The sequence below is a fragment of the Podarcis gaigeae genome, assembly GCF_964106915.1.
Source record: "Podarcis gaigeae genome assembly, chromosome: 6".
NCBI lineage: Eukaryota > Metazoa > Chordata > Lepidosauria > Squamata > Lacertidae > Podarcis > Podarcis gaigeae.
Window position 1 is genome coordinate 52,885,386 of NC_139682.1, and position 13,320 is coordinate 52,898,705.

General features: G+C 46.4%; 1 protein-coding gene across 1 annotated transcript in view; it reads right to left on the reverse strand.

Moving 5' to 3' along the window:
- DMBX1 (diencephalon/mesencephalon homeobox 1) overlaps positions 1-11,910 on the reverse strand; it is a 37,002-nt gene extending 25,092 nt beyond the window's left edge. The window contains exon 1 of the mRNA XM_083745268.1: positions 11,625-11,910. The gene's annotated coding sequence lies outside the window, so the exon portion shown is untranslated. The remainder of the gene's footprint in view (positions 1-11,624) is intronic.
- Positions 11,911-13,320: the final 1,410 nt, after the last annotated feature.

The window sequence follows — 13,320 nt, forward strand, 5'->3', positions numbered from 1 at the left end:
TAAAGTGATTGCTTCCTTGTGGTTATGAAACTTTGTGCTTTGCAGGCATCAAGGACGCTGAATTGTATATCCAAGGGTCAATTTGCAGTAGCAAAAGTGCTTCTTGCTAATGCAAGGTTGGTGAGATGCTGTTGGGTTGTAGACAAAGTCATGCATGTGTAATTCTGCTGGTGCAACCAGCTTCCATAATAACATAATAACACTGGTTTGGGCCAGTGTGTCAGATTGTCCAGCATCGTGTTCTCAGAGTGGCCAACTAGATACATCTGGGAAACCAACAAGTGGTTTCCAGCAACTGGTATTCAGAGGTATTCTTTCCAATAATGGAGGGAGAGCATGGCCACCATGGCTAGCAGCCATTGATTCCATCCCCTTCCTCCCATCTGTTCCAGAAAAGAGGAAGCTCCAGTGTATGTGTGGTGGTCCATTGGGTAGATGGAGCTGCAGGGCAACCCACCATATCCCATACCTTTCTAGAGGTTCCCTAACCCTCAGGAGAAGTTTGACTAGGGGGGCACTGGTGAAAATTAAATGTTCTGCCATTTTGGATATAACCTACTGAATTTTATTTGTGTGGCTCTTGTCCACACAGGCTCTAACCACATGTTTCCAGATGTGTTGCTGTAAACATGCTGTCCAAGGACCTGTTAGAGAGCTGGTCTACATGGACAGAGTTGGTGCTACTGCTTTTCATTAGATCTGTCATAAAGATAGGTTCTGCTTTTTATTCCCTGGTCCTCTACTCCCAAATCAAACACATTTCTTGAATATACGGTAAATTGATGATATCATACAACAATCTGAACTTGGAAATAAATTCCATTACTATCAGCGGGACTTGGAGTGGCTTCACACATTCATTTTCAAAACTATTTTTCCTCTTTCCATGGTGCTACTCTGCCCAATAAATTCATGTGCTATGTATGTTATAGTACGATTGTTCTTTCCACCATGTACTGAGCTGCTGAATAGAACCTGTACCCATTTAACAAGTGTAATGTGCTGAAGTATATCACTATAATAACATGATGTACATTATGAGCATTGGCTCTCTACATGTTGGAGAACATGATGCAGAGGGGGAAATAGTGACATGACATATCACACACACATGAAGCCATGATTTTAGGGCTTGGGTGGTAGCCTCATTGACTTTAGCTCAGATGAATCAGATGTGTTTCAGTTCAACAGAATTCTCGATCAGATGGTAAGCTACATAGATGACAATATTTGATTATTTTTGAAGTGAGCAAACAGGCCTGAAAAGCCAAATTGTCATTATTGGCACCAGAATAATAACTTTAAGAAGCTTTTTTTTTAATTTTAAGAAGTTTACAATTACAAACCTTTGTGATCTTGATTTAAAAAAAACAACAACTAAGAAATTCAGAGGGATTTGGTAGCAAATTAATTTGGCAGTCTTTTTTTGAAAGGGTAATAATATGTTTCCTTCTCTGCACTCATACCTTTTTATCTACGAGCTCAACACAGGTTTATTTTTGAAAGCACTTGCAAATCCTAATGTAAGCAACAGAAAGAACGTCGAAATAAATGAGTGAGAGCAAAAGCTTGGCTGCTTTCGTTTAGGTATCTTAGCACAGGTTTAGGAATCTAACTTCAGGCATCTCATCTGGAGGTTTCTTCCAGCAGTAATGTCAATGCAGATGTGTTTGCTTGTTTGGCTTTGATCAATTTGATCCCGACCCTCGCACAACACGCCTAGCTGCTATAGCCAGAAGTCTTCATTTTGGTTTGGACACTACTGAATTTGTTTCTCTGGCTTTTTGTTATGATGTGTTTGGTGTTTAGGAGAGATTGATGACTCTGGGGACAAAACCCATTACAGTTATCCACAGGCTACAGAGACCAATGCTGTGGAGAAAAAAAATAGTTCCTGGCCTCTCGTGACAGTGTCCACTTCGTCTGACCTGGAAGGAGCCTTTTCTGGTAGTCTTTAATATTGTCCCTTCAGGGCACAGCTAATAAGCCTTATGTTGTGACAGGTACCAGAGTCTGCAAAGTGGACAGAACTCTATTGTCTGGTCGCTGGAGCATGCTCTGTCAGGCCGCAACATCACACCAACTATAACTACTGTCCATGGTCGGTAAACATTGTTTATAGTAGTTATCACATTACAAAGTGATGCCGCTCAGTGCTGTGTCTGCCTTCATATATGGTCACGCAGAGCAGACCCAGGATCAGATCTCATATTAGATTGCCCTGATTTTTTTTCTTCAAGAGGATTTAATGATTTTTTTCTTAATCTGGGGCAATTAGGAGAGATTTCAACTAGTGCAGAAATAGATATGTGTGGTATATCTTAATGTCTTTAATATTACTATTCTTCTGATTGTTTTATTTTAACAACCTATGTGCTACTTAACTGCAATGGTCTCTAAGTGGTATAAGGAATAACATACAGAAAATATAAGAATCCGTTAGAAACTGTAAAATCAGACCAGTTAAAATGCCTGAGGAAATCAAAATTCCTTCAATTGGTGCCGGAACGGGGCCTGACTGACCTCAGCTGGAAGAGAGTTCCACAAAATTGGGCCCACAATACTGAACACACAGCTCCTGGTAGAAACAAGCTGTGGATCTGAGCCATGAGTGGGGGGGGGATCACTAACAGGGACTCCCCCCAAGACTTCAGGGATTAAAAAAGGATATAAGGGATTAGGCAGTGCTTGAAGTGCTTGACCCAAGTTGTTAAGGGTCTTGTAAATTAATACCTGGCCTTGAACCTGGTCCAATAGCCACGGCCAGCCCAGGACATTTTGGCGCCTGAGGTAAACCACAAAATGGTGCCTGCCACCTGCGGCAGCCAGGGAAGAAGGGGTGAGTGAAGATCTGCATCAGGAACTGGGGGTGGGAATAAATATACCTGGAACAAGGAAGCAATAAAGATCTACATTGGGAACAAGGAAGGGAGGAGACTAGCAGTAACTCCTATCTGCCAAGAGGCCACTGTAGAGGCTGTGAATCCGGCCTCCAAGAAAAGTATCAGAGCTGTCGCTGCCACTGAAACAGAGGCAGCAGGTGAGGCTTTCCATGGAGGTCAGATCAGCTGCCCCTGTGGATCCTGCCACCCAAAGGAGTTGCCTCACCTTGCCGTATGGGTGGGCTGGCCCTGCCAGTAGTATATGGGCAGCCAGCACATACATGCATGTATGTGGACACCTATATTTGGAATCACCAGCTGGGGAGAGGGCAGATAAGGCATTTCTACAGGGGAGAGGCTGCATTCGGAACAACTGGAGGAGAGCTTTCCCAGCTGCTCTGCACCCCAACACCTGTCTGGGGCCCTCATAAAGAGCTACTGCCTAGACAGACACTGACCCAATGGGGTGATCTCTGACCTTTTTTAAAAAAAGTTTTTTTCTTTTCTTTTAGGCAGAGGACATTTTTTTTTGTTTTAGGTGTGGTAGTGGTATTTATTGATTTTTTTAAAGTTGTTATTAAGCCAGTGCCATCTTAAACTTTTGTAAGTTGTATTTTCTTAGTATAATATTGTAGGGCTTTTTTCTGTTTTAAGCTGCCTTAGTGCTTTTTTGGTCCAAATGCAGCAGAGAAATCTCGGATAGTAGATGTGATAAGGTGCATTGCTATGATTATTCCCATAGCTCACACTTATTATTATTATTATTATCATTATCATCATCATCATCATCATCATCATTATTAGTATAACTGCTTAGAGGTTCTATTTACAACCAAGCAGTATTTTTAATATTATTAATAACAACAACAATAATAAGCACCTGGAATTCCTTTGTAACAAAATGCAAGTTGGAATCAATTCTAAAACCATGTGAAAGTGAAGCCTGGCATTCTTGTCTTAAGACAGGGCTTTGGAGAGAGAGACAGAGACAGAGATTTGCCTTTCAAGACTATGTGACCAAAAATATATTTGGAGACATGTGCTAATGATCATTATTATACAGCCACAGCAGGCACTGCAACCCCCCAACAACTTGACCTCACTCCCAGAGGTGCACTGCATTGTCTCCTGAGACAGATGGATGCCAACGCTAGCTTTGTATAAGTTTACCTCTCAGGTGTCAATAAATGATCACAAATAAATGTTTGGGAGGGGAGAGATACTCATTCTTCTTTCTGTTCCCAATTGATCCGGTGCTTTCTCCTGTTAATGGCTTACTCTGAACAGACAGACACACTTTTGTACACAGAAGGAAACCATCTCAGTGCAGAAAGTTATTACATACTCTGTCATTTGGAAGAAGAAAATAAGGTGTGCAGTTCTTCAGTGTTAAGTGAATAAGATCAGTGCCAGCCCAACGCATGCCCCTTCTCCCTGCACACCCCAGACACAACATTTTAAAGTCCTGCTGCAGTGGTCAGACACTAGTTCCTGTGCTTGTCTGCGTATTGCCACCCAAAGCAGGTCTCTGAACAGGACAGAGTAGCAGAGCAGGCAGGAGACCATCGTCAAAGAATTTGGGGACAATCCAGTTTCTTTCTGTCCTTGCCAGAAAGTCTCTCTCTCTCTCTCTCTCGCTGTCTCCTTTATGTTGCTATGTGTGCAGCTGTCTCTATTGAGACACAACACCTTATTCCACACGCACCCACACACCTCAAGACTAAAATGTTCCAACTTCCCAGCCTCTGGCACACGTGTAAAGAAAGTTATGGAATTCAATTCTACACTAGCACGGAGCGGTCAGGCAGGCAAGCTCTGCATTGGACATTAATTCAGTAAATGTTTTAGCAATTTACATAATAGCAGGGGTGGGGTGGGAATGGGTATAACTGGAAGGCATATGAAAGCAGATCGTGTATATTCCCTCCCAGCCCTGAGATTCTGGTAAACTGAGACAAGTCATTCCTAATCTTATACTCCCATCTATTCCCCTTAACACCGACCAGACTGACTAAAATCGCCTTGCTTCCAGCCTTTACCACTTTTATTAGCACTAAAACAACGAGTTCTAGCAGCTTTATTTGCAAAACTTTTTATTAAACCCTTCACGGTATAGTCCCTTGCAGCCCTAAGATTTTGTATAACTGAGACCCGTCATTCCCAGTCTTAAACTTCCCCTGATTCTACTTAACACTACAGTCACCTTCCTTCCCAGCCTTTACCGTTCTCACTGATTCACCTAATATCAGATTATTTTTTCCTTCATTTGCTTTGAGCAAAAGTAGAAGGAAAGGGGAGGATGGAAAGGCAAGCTGGCCTTTAGGGAAGCTAGGGGCTACTTCCAGACAAAACTGTTATCCATTAACATCCAATTATCACTTGGTCCAAGCCATTAATTATAAATCAGCCTCCTAATTGGGATAATTAGCTCTCTGCTGCTTAATGTAGCGTGACTGATGCGTTTGGAGAGAATGTAATCACTCCATTTGTTTAGCGCTGGGAGAACAATATCTCGTGCGCTTTCATTTCAGACTTATCTCAACTTCCCCCGCCCTCTGCCCCCGCTGGCATTAAGAGCGCTTTATGGGTTCAATTAATTGTTGGGGAGTCACGCCACTGATGGGCATGTGTCAGTTTTCCGGTGAAAGAATAAACAACCCCATGGGAGACGGATTTCCCATCAAGATCTCTAAGGGCAAGATGCGCGGAATAACTTGATTCCAAATACTTGTCTGAAGTGTCTTGTTCTCTGTGCAGGGCAAATGAAGGGCAAAATTGCCGCTGGTCCAAAACCAGAAGTTACAGCGCAAGCCTAACCATGTCTACTTAAAAGTAAGTCCTACTGAATTCAACTGAGGCTTACTCCCAGGTAAGTGGGGATAGGGTTGCAGCCTTAGTTGCCCTTCCATTGCTTTCTCTTGTGCTATAGATTTTCTCTTGTCGGTTTTGTTTCCTATGTTGTCCATTTCACTTTCTAACTTTTGCCTTCGTGTCCTGATCCGCAGGGTTCCTTCTTCCCTCACCCCCCCCCCAAGTCTAACTCCTTATATTTTTCTCCTCTCATTAAACGATGCACCTCCCAACAGATGTAGCGTCGAATCTTTCAGTTGGGGAAGGATTGTGAGAGCATGACGAAGAGTTCTGAGTAACCCCGAAGCTTGCCTTTACTCCATAGCGGGCTGACCCAAGAACAGATACTAATAGCCTGTGATATTGTTTTCTCTCTCCCGCTCTTCCTTCCTCACTCCACCTGGCCTGGCTGTTTAACACACAGCACCCAAAATGGGTTTTCTTTTTTCTGGCGGTGCGGAGAGAAAGTTCATTTCTGCTGAAAAACAACAACCACTTTTCACGTTGGAAACTCTCGCTATACAACACACGCGCGAGCCTTTTGAGGCAAGTTGTCGAAAGATTGTTAATAGCAATCTTGCAAAAGGTAAGGGGCAGGAACCTCCAGGACCTCCTCTGAAATGAGTGAAGGGTGCGCAAGAGCTAGTCCCTCGCCGCTCTCATTCATTTCACAGGAGCTTGCGCAGGAGACGCTCCGCCATGGATTGTGTTGATAAAGTCGGAGCTGTTTAAATGGAGGTTCCTAACATTATTTTCCCCGCACACATCGCGACACACTCATAGCTACATAATATATAAAGCTGGCCAGCCAACACGGCTCGAAATGAATTTTTTGTTGATGATGATGATTACAAGAGATAAACGGCGTTCTTAGGCTATTCCACGCTCTCTTGTGATTCGTGGGTACTTCGCAAACAGTTTTCTCCACAATGCCTGGAAGAAAGAAGAAAAGAAAGAAACTTTCTCCCCCTTTCGCTTGATGTTTCATTAATGAGGCCCTGCTCAGAGAGCCGTATATATATAGCTGCAGGACATGATTAGATATTTATTACTGTCATTTACATGGAAAATTTGAAGAGTCAACCAAGTGGAACTGAAAGGGGGGTGGGAAGGGGGGCGAGTGGAAATGGGATGTACAATAGAAGGCAGAGGGACCCCAAGGAAGACGTCCTGGGGTGGTTATCCTAGCAGCTGGGGCGAGGTGACAGGCCGGACCAGCGGGAAGTTCCCTGAACAAAATTAAATGTCAGGGATTTAAATCGGCGCGCAGCCTTTGCGAACGCCTTGAACATTCAGGATCGGGGAAATGGCAAGGGCCAAAGCTTCGCCAAATTTCTAAAGCCTCTCAAGTCGTCTGCGTAGCCAGAGACTTTTGTCATCAACAGTACAACACACACACTTTAAACTCTGCTTCAAAGTCTTCCCTTAGCTTGCGATCTCCAGCGATTTACAGCCTAATTCTAGAACGTGTCAACTTGGAAGTAAATCCCCTTGAGTTTCATTGGGCTTTCTCGCGGGGATTGCAATTTTAATGGGGGCAGGGGGGGGGGGAGAAAGCCTATTGGGCGTGAATGGGATTTGACTTCCGAGTTTACTTCTTTGGGACCCGGACTCTGAGAAACGTTAGAGCGCTTTCAAAAGGCACCGTTTCCAAAATATCAGAAGGCAGCGAGCTAATATTTTGTACCTGCTGCCTCTTACGAAAAACAGCCTAGCATTCCCTAAAGAGTGAAGCCGTAGCAAATAAAATACAAATAAAATAAAATAGTCCCTGTCTATAGACAGTCAGAAACTAAACCTCGGGGCTAACGGGCAGCGCTCCACCCGAGGTCCTGCTGGAGACTCGAGGTCCCTGAGATGAAGATGAAGGGGACGGCTTGGGGGGGTTGTCATCCAGATCTAAACAAACCATTGTTTGTGGAGAAAGCCAATGCAAAAAGTTAAAGAGAGACCGTAGATTTTCACCTGGGCAAAGCGCGCACACTTTGGTTTTGTTTTCTACAAACGTTTTATTTGTGCAGACAAGTCCATTGCTTTCCTGTTAGTTTACGGACAAACGAATGTGCCTCGGATCTCTCATTTAGAGCCCGCTAGGAGTCCTCGTTGACCCACAGTCTATTCTCTCCCCCCCCCCTCTTTTTTTGGGAAGCGGGTGTCTTTTAAAACCACCAGCCATGTTCAGAACCAGCTTCGCCCTCTGCGATACAGGACCGAACTAGCGTCGTTTATTGAGCCCGATCCACAATCCTGTTAAAGGCTCCGTGCCAGGGACTAGAACCTTGGCGCGCTTTAGTACATCCATGAAACCAAACCTGCTTAAGTCCAAGTATTTCGGCTTAAACGGTTGCCCATCACTTTCTTCTGGGGAAGACACACACAGCACATATATTGCTAGTGGAGAAGTCACGCGTGTTTGCCCGACTTCCGCCTTTGTAGGTGTAAACTTTACACAATCGGTTTGAGTTCAGTTCTTGCTTGGTTGCTCCGTAAGAATGAATGGTTCAAACAAATAGCTAAACCTGTTCATTCAACGATTCTCTCAGTTATCTTTCGATTCGCGCCACTTTAAAAAGGCTGTGACCTTCAGATTTATTTGGGAATTAAAGTTTCGTTGAAGTCCGTGGGACTTAACTCGTTTCGTTTAGGGGGGCGTTTTCCTGGAAAAGGCAGGTTGACATTTCGAGGGCAATTTATTCACTGACAATGCAATCGTAGGCTGACTCCGATTTGGAATCGGAGCGCAGGGCAGCGCATCTGACCTGAAATCGTGAATGCCTACGGCTTGCTCCTCTCTCAAGGATACTGGATTTCGGGCCTGATGGCAAACACCACCTAACCGTCTAAATAAGAGGCAGCAGCCGAACACACGCGGACGGAGGAGTTAATGAAATCACCGAGGTAAAATACATTTGTCCGGAAGTTGGAGAGATGTTGTTGTTGCAAAGGTCTATTTCCAGCTCCCCTCTGCATTTGTATTTGAAAATTATTTCTCAAACTTTGCCTCCCCGACCTTCCCCCCAGAAAAATACACAAGAAGTAACAGGAAACCAAAACTCCCCCCCCCCATTTAAAGTCATATTAGTGTTGATCAGAAGAAAATAAGCGGATAGTATTGCTTAAAACCATTCGCTTCCCCCCCAAAAAAATCATTTTGTAAAGAGTCACGGAATTCTTGTTCTTCAGAGCAGCCTGATCTTAAATGGCCCCTCAGAATCCTAAGGGAGTTTTTCAGAGGAGTTAAGCCTACAGAGTTCAGCGGGACTTACTCGGTTGTAAGTAAGTGTGCTTAAGGTTGCTTACATGGAGTTTGAATTACAGTGGTACCTCGGGTTACATACGCTTCAGGTTACACACTCCGCTAACCCAGAAATAGTACCTCGGGTTAAGAACTTTGCTTCAGGATGAGAACCGAAATTGTGCTTCTGCGGCGCGGCAGCAGCAGGAGGCCCCATTAGCTAAAGTGGTGCTTCAGGTTAAGAACAGTTTCAGGTTAAGAACGGACCTCCGGAACGAATTAAGTACGTAACCCGAGATACCAATGTATATTGTTAAGCACGAGACTGAATTCCAAACACCTGATGATGACTCAGAAGTATAGCATTTGACTTTGAAAGGGGCGCAACCCGATCCTGTGCGCCTCTCACCAAGTTCAAGGGGCCTTAAAGGTACAAACCCTGCATACTGGGTTGGCCCACTAAGAAAGGAAGCCCATTTCCTGATTTTCTTGAACTGCCCCTCCCCCATATGCAAATCCACATCTGCCTGGATCCAAACAGGAGCACAGACTGAGTAATACCCCCACCCCCACTCACGTGCACAGTGGGGCGGCTTAGGCTGGTTGCCCTCCAGAGGTTGCTGGAAGACAACTCTGTTGCCCCTGCTGGCTGGGGCTGATGGGAACTGGTGTCCGACAACATCTGGAGAGCCACAGATTCCCCAGCTTTGCGCCCCCTGCCAGATATCTTTGACTACAACGTTCATCCACCCCAGCCATGGAGGTTTACTTCTGAGTAGATAGACGCAGGTTTGCTATTACTATCAATGAGTTGTAGGGCTACTTCTCCGCTGAGTGTCCCGATTTACCCAAGGAGAGAAAAATGGTCCTTGCCCAGACTTCCCGTCCACGCTGATTCGTCTTCCAATCTTCCCCTACCCGCTATCCGAGGGAAATCTCTGGCTATGTAGGCCGATCTCCCCTTCGAATGTCGCCTATTTAAGTATGTGGGTTTGAAGCATATTTTAACTGGGGCCTTGCAAGGACGGGGGCGGAATGAAGGAGCGAGCAGGGTTGAGTGGGAAGGAGCGGCTGGCTTCACCAAGGAAACCACCAGCAACAACAGAAACCTACAAGGCAGCGTGAACCATAACTCGTGAAGGCAAAATTTCGGAGTGTCTACCTCTGTAGTCTCCTTAAAAGGCCAACGCGTCCCGGTCCTGTCCAAGTTTGCTCAGGAGAAAGGCCTTTTGAGTTCGATGGGACTTATTACTCCCAGGTAAGTGTGTATAGGATTGCAGCATTGAAGTCTCATTAACTCTGAAATCCTGTGCACACGCATTTAGGAAGAAGTCCCACTGAACTTGGCTTGACTTACTTCAGAATAAACTTTTGCATAGATTTCGAGCGCATAATCCTCGAATCCGGGGTGCCTCCACTTTAGGGCTGAACTGGATTGCCGGTGTGTCTACAGCTGATTCGCATTAGCAACGGTTGAGGGGAGGATCTCAATGCCATCTATTTCACATACTTTGCTCTCAAACAGCGTTCCCACGCCCCGCAATTGTAATTTATTTTTATCCACCAGGTAAAAAACCTCCCAGATCCAGACCCATTCTCCTGCTATTGAGCTATATCTCCACCACTAGCGCTGGTTTCTCCTCTTTGCCTGAAATCTCCCCCGCCCCTCTGTCTCCAGATTCCCACCCCTCGCCCCCGTTTCTCTCCCCCTTGGACCTCACTAGGCTGTTTAGCTTATTAAAACATCATTATGTAAATAGGGGTGAAATTGACAATCTACCACTGGTGCCTACAGACGAAGAGATGCGCTGTTAATTGCCCGTAGGCAAATAGAAGGGATGTAGGGAAAACAGTAGGAGAATGAAGTATCTTTTAAACACACACACACACACACACAGACAAAACTTTCACCTTCTTCACTTTCTCCTGAAGCCTCTTCTCCAAGCAAAAGCTTTTAACTACACGAAACCACACTGAATTTTATTTCTTTAACCATCTGCTAAAAATTACATTCGAAAAGCGAGGCAAGAGATTTGTCTATATTTAGTAAAGGGGAGTGGGGTGAGGAAGGAGGGGTAAAGAAAAAAAAAAACATTTACGGGGCAGACTAATATATTCCAAATGAAGCCAAGCCAGAACAAACCCCAAAAGCGGAGCCGTTCAAAGGGAAGAAGGGAGGAAAAGAGGAAGAAGAAAGAGTTGGCGGAACGGACAGCAGTCCAGCCATCTGGCCAGAAATGATACACTGGGTCAACGGTGGGAGATGGGAAGCCTCGGCTAGTCAGTAGCCGCCTAGTCACTCACACGCGGGGTCGGTGCCTGGCTGTGAAATAGGGAACCGGCCCGTGACAACCGGCGCAAGAGCACAGCGTCGGAAACTTTGCTGCGAAGAAACGAGCCCCACGACCACACAGCCCAGTCCCACCCACCTCTCCAGCAAGCGGGGTGGGGGAGAGAGAGAAAGAAAGCCATGGTCGCCAAACCTCCCCGCGCTTCCCGGGTGTAAACGCTCCTTCCTTGCTAGCTCGGGCTCGCTCGCCCAGGCTCTGCGCCGGGGGATCCACGCGCGGAAGGACCAACCTTTGGGCCAAGTTTCGAGCGCCGGGCAGTTCCTCTGTCAAGCAGAGGGAGGGGCAAGCGGGATGCGGAGGCCATACCTTGGGAGCCGAAGTTTCGCCTCTCTTAGGCTCGGCTGCAGTCGGCCCGGGGGGAGCCTCCGTCAGGGTCTCACTCGGGAGCGTGGGGTGCCCAGAAAGGGACTCGGGAGCGGAAGGGGAGCGCTCGCCTTACTCCAGCCTCCTCCTGCTCCGGGTTTCCCAATTGTCTCTGGGTCCTGCAAAGCTGCCATCTACTGGGGGAGGAGGAATCAGGAAGGATTTTTAAAAGGAGCTTCACACAGACCTGGGAGCTACCCTGCAAGATTTTCAATGGTCCTTCACCCTGTCAATCAAGAGGGAGGCTTGCCGATCTCTCGCCGCCACCGCCAAGTCTCCCTCCGCCTCCTTCTTACTCTTCTAATAACAATTTAAGAGGAGTAGGGTGGATGGGCTGCTTTTTTTTTTTTGCCCCCCTCCCCTTCTATTCATTTACTCCAAGCCTAGTCAGGTGCAACAGTCTAATTGAATCCCTGGCAGATCATCAGAGCAAGCCAGGCTGGCGTGGAAGAAGCGGAGGGGCAGAGGAGAGTTTAATAAGTGGCCGGAGTGGATCTGAGCCTGAGAAAAGTGACCGCGGCTCTCCAAGGCGGAGAGACGCCTCTTGGCCTTTTTCTCTACGTTTGATCGCAAAGGAGTTGCCTCTTTTGGCAAGGGCCTACTGGCAAGCATCGCCATACAATTCACATTCCCTTCACATTTATATACGATATCTTGGAAGGCTGCATTGCCAGGGCCGGCGTGACTGGCTGGCTGCCCCCTGAAGGGGGTTTGATCTGGCCGCTCCGCTGGGAGCAGATGCGCACTCTTTATATGACGCGTTTCCTTTCGGATCAGGTCAGTTTCTCTCTGGAAATGTTAAAGCCGGACTTGCTGCGTCTGACACTTGCTGCCAGTTCCAATACACTTATGCATCGAATCACCGAGTGTCTTCCTTAGAGTCTAGTTTCAGCCCCACAACCAAAAACCCAGGCCCTCTCTTGCCTTCACCTAGATCTATGGCCTCCCCTTCGTCAACCTGGTGCCCTCCAGATGTAGTTGGCCGGAATGTCTGTCAGAAATGGCTAATTGCCAGGATTTCTCAGCTTGACCACATCTGGAGGGCATCAGCTTGGCGAAGGCCGGTGAAAGGCATAGAGGGGTCTCCAAAAAGAGGCTTTTGGAGAAAGGATCACCTATCTCAGTTCCTCAGGTCAAACAGGAGGGAGATCTTCCCAGTCAGGAAAAGTCTGAAGTTGCCTAGCGGCGACTGCGCCCTTGACCTTGGCCCGATTACTACACTCCAAACCTGAGGCGCCAGCGCGTGCTCAGCGGTGTACTTCTCAGTTGATGACGCTTCTGACCCGCTTTTAACGACGATCACAGCTCCCCACTCCTCCATTTGGATGGAAGTGAAGCCCTTTCCCTCCAAACCAACGTGTTTGGCATAGGAACGTAAAGAGAGGTGGTTGCTGCTATTATTACTACTATTACTATTATTACAACGAAGAGGTAACTGGATATAAACAATAACATCTAGGCAAGGCGTAGGAAATTGAATTGGCCCATGCGGGGTTTAGGGGTGGCCTCCCACCCTTCCCCACCTTTGGGTGTGCGGGAAGACTCCCGGTGGGATTAAGATTGGATCCCTACATAATCCGAGGGATTAAAATGAGGCGGGAGGAGTAGATGCGGCACAATGGGGTGGACAGAACAGATT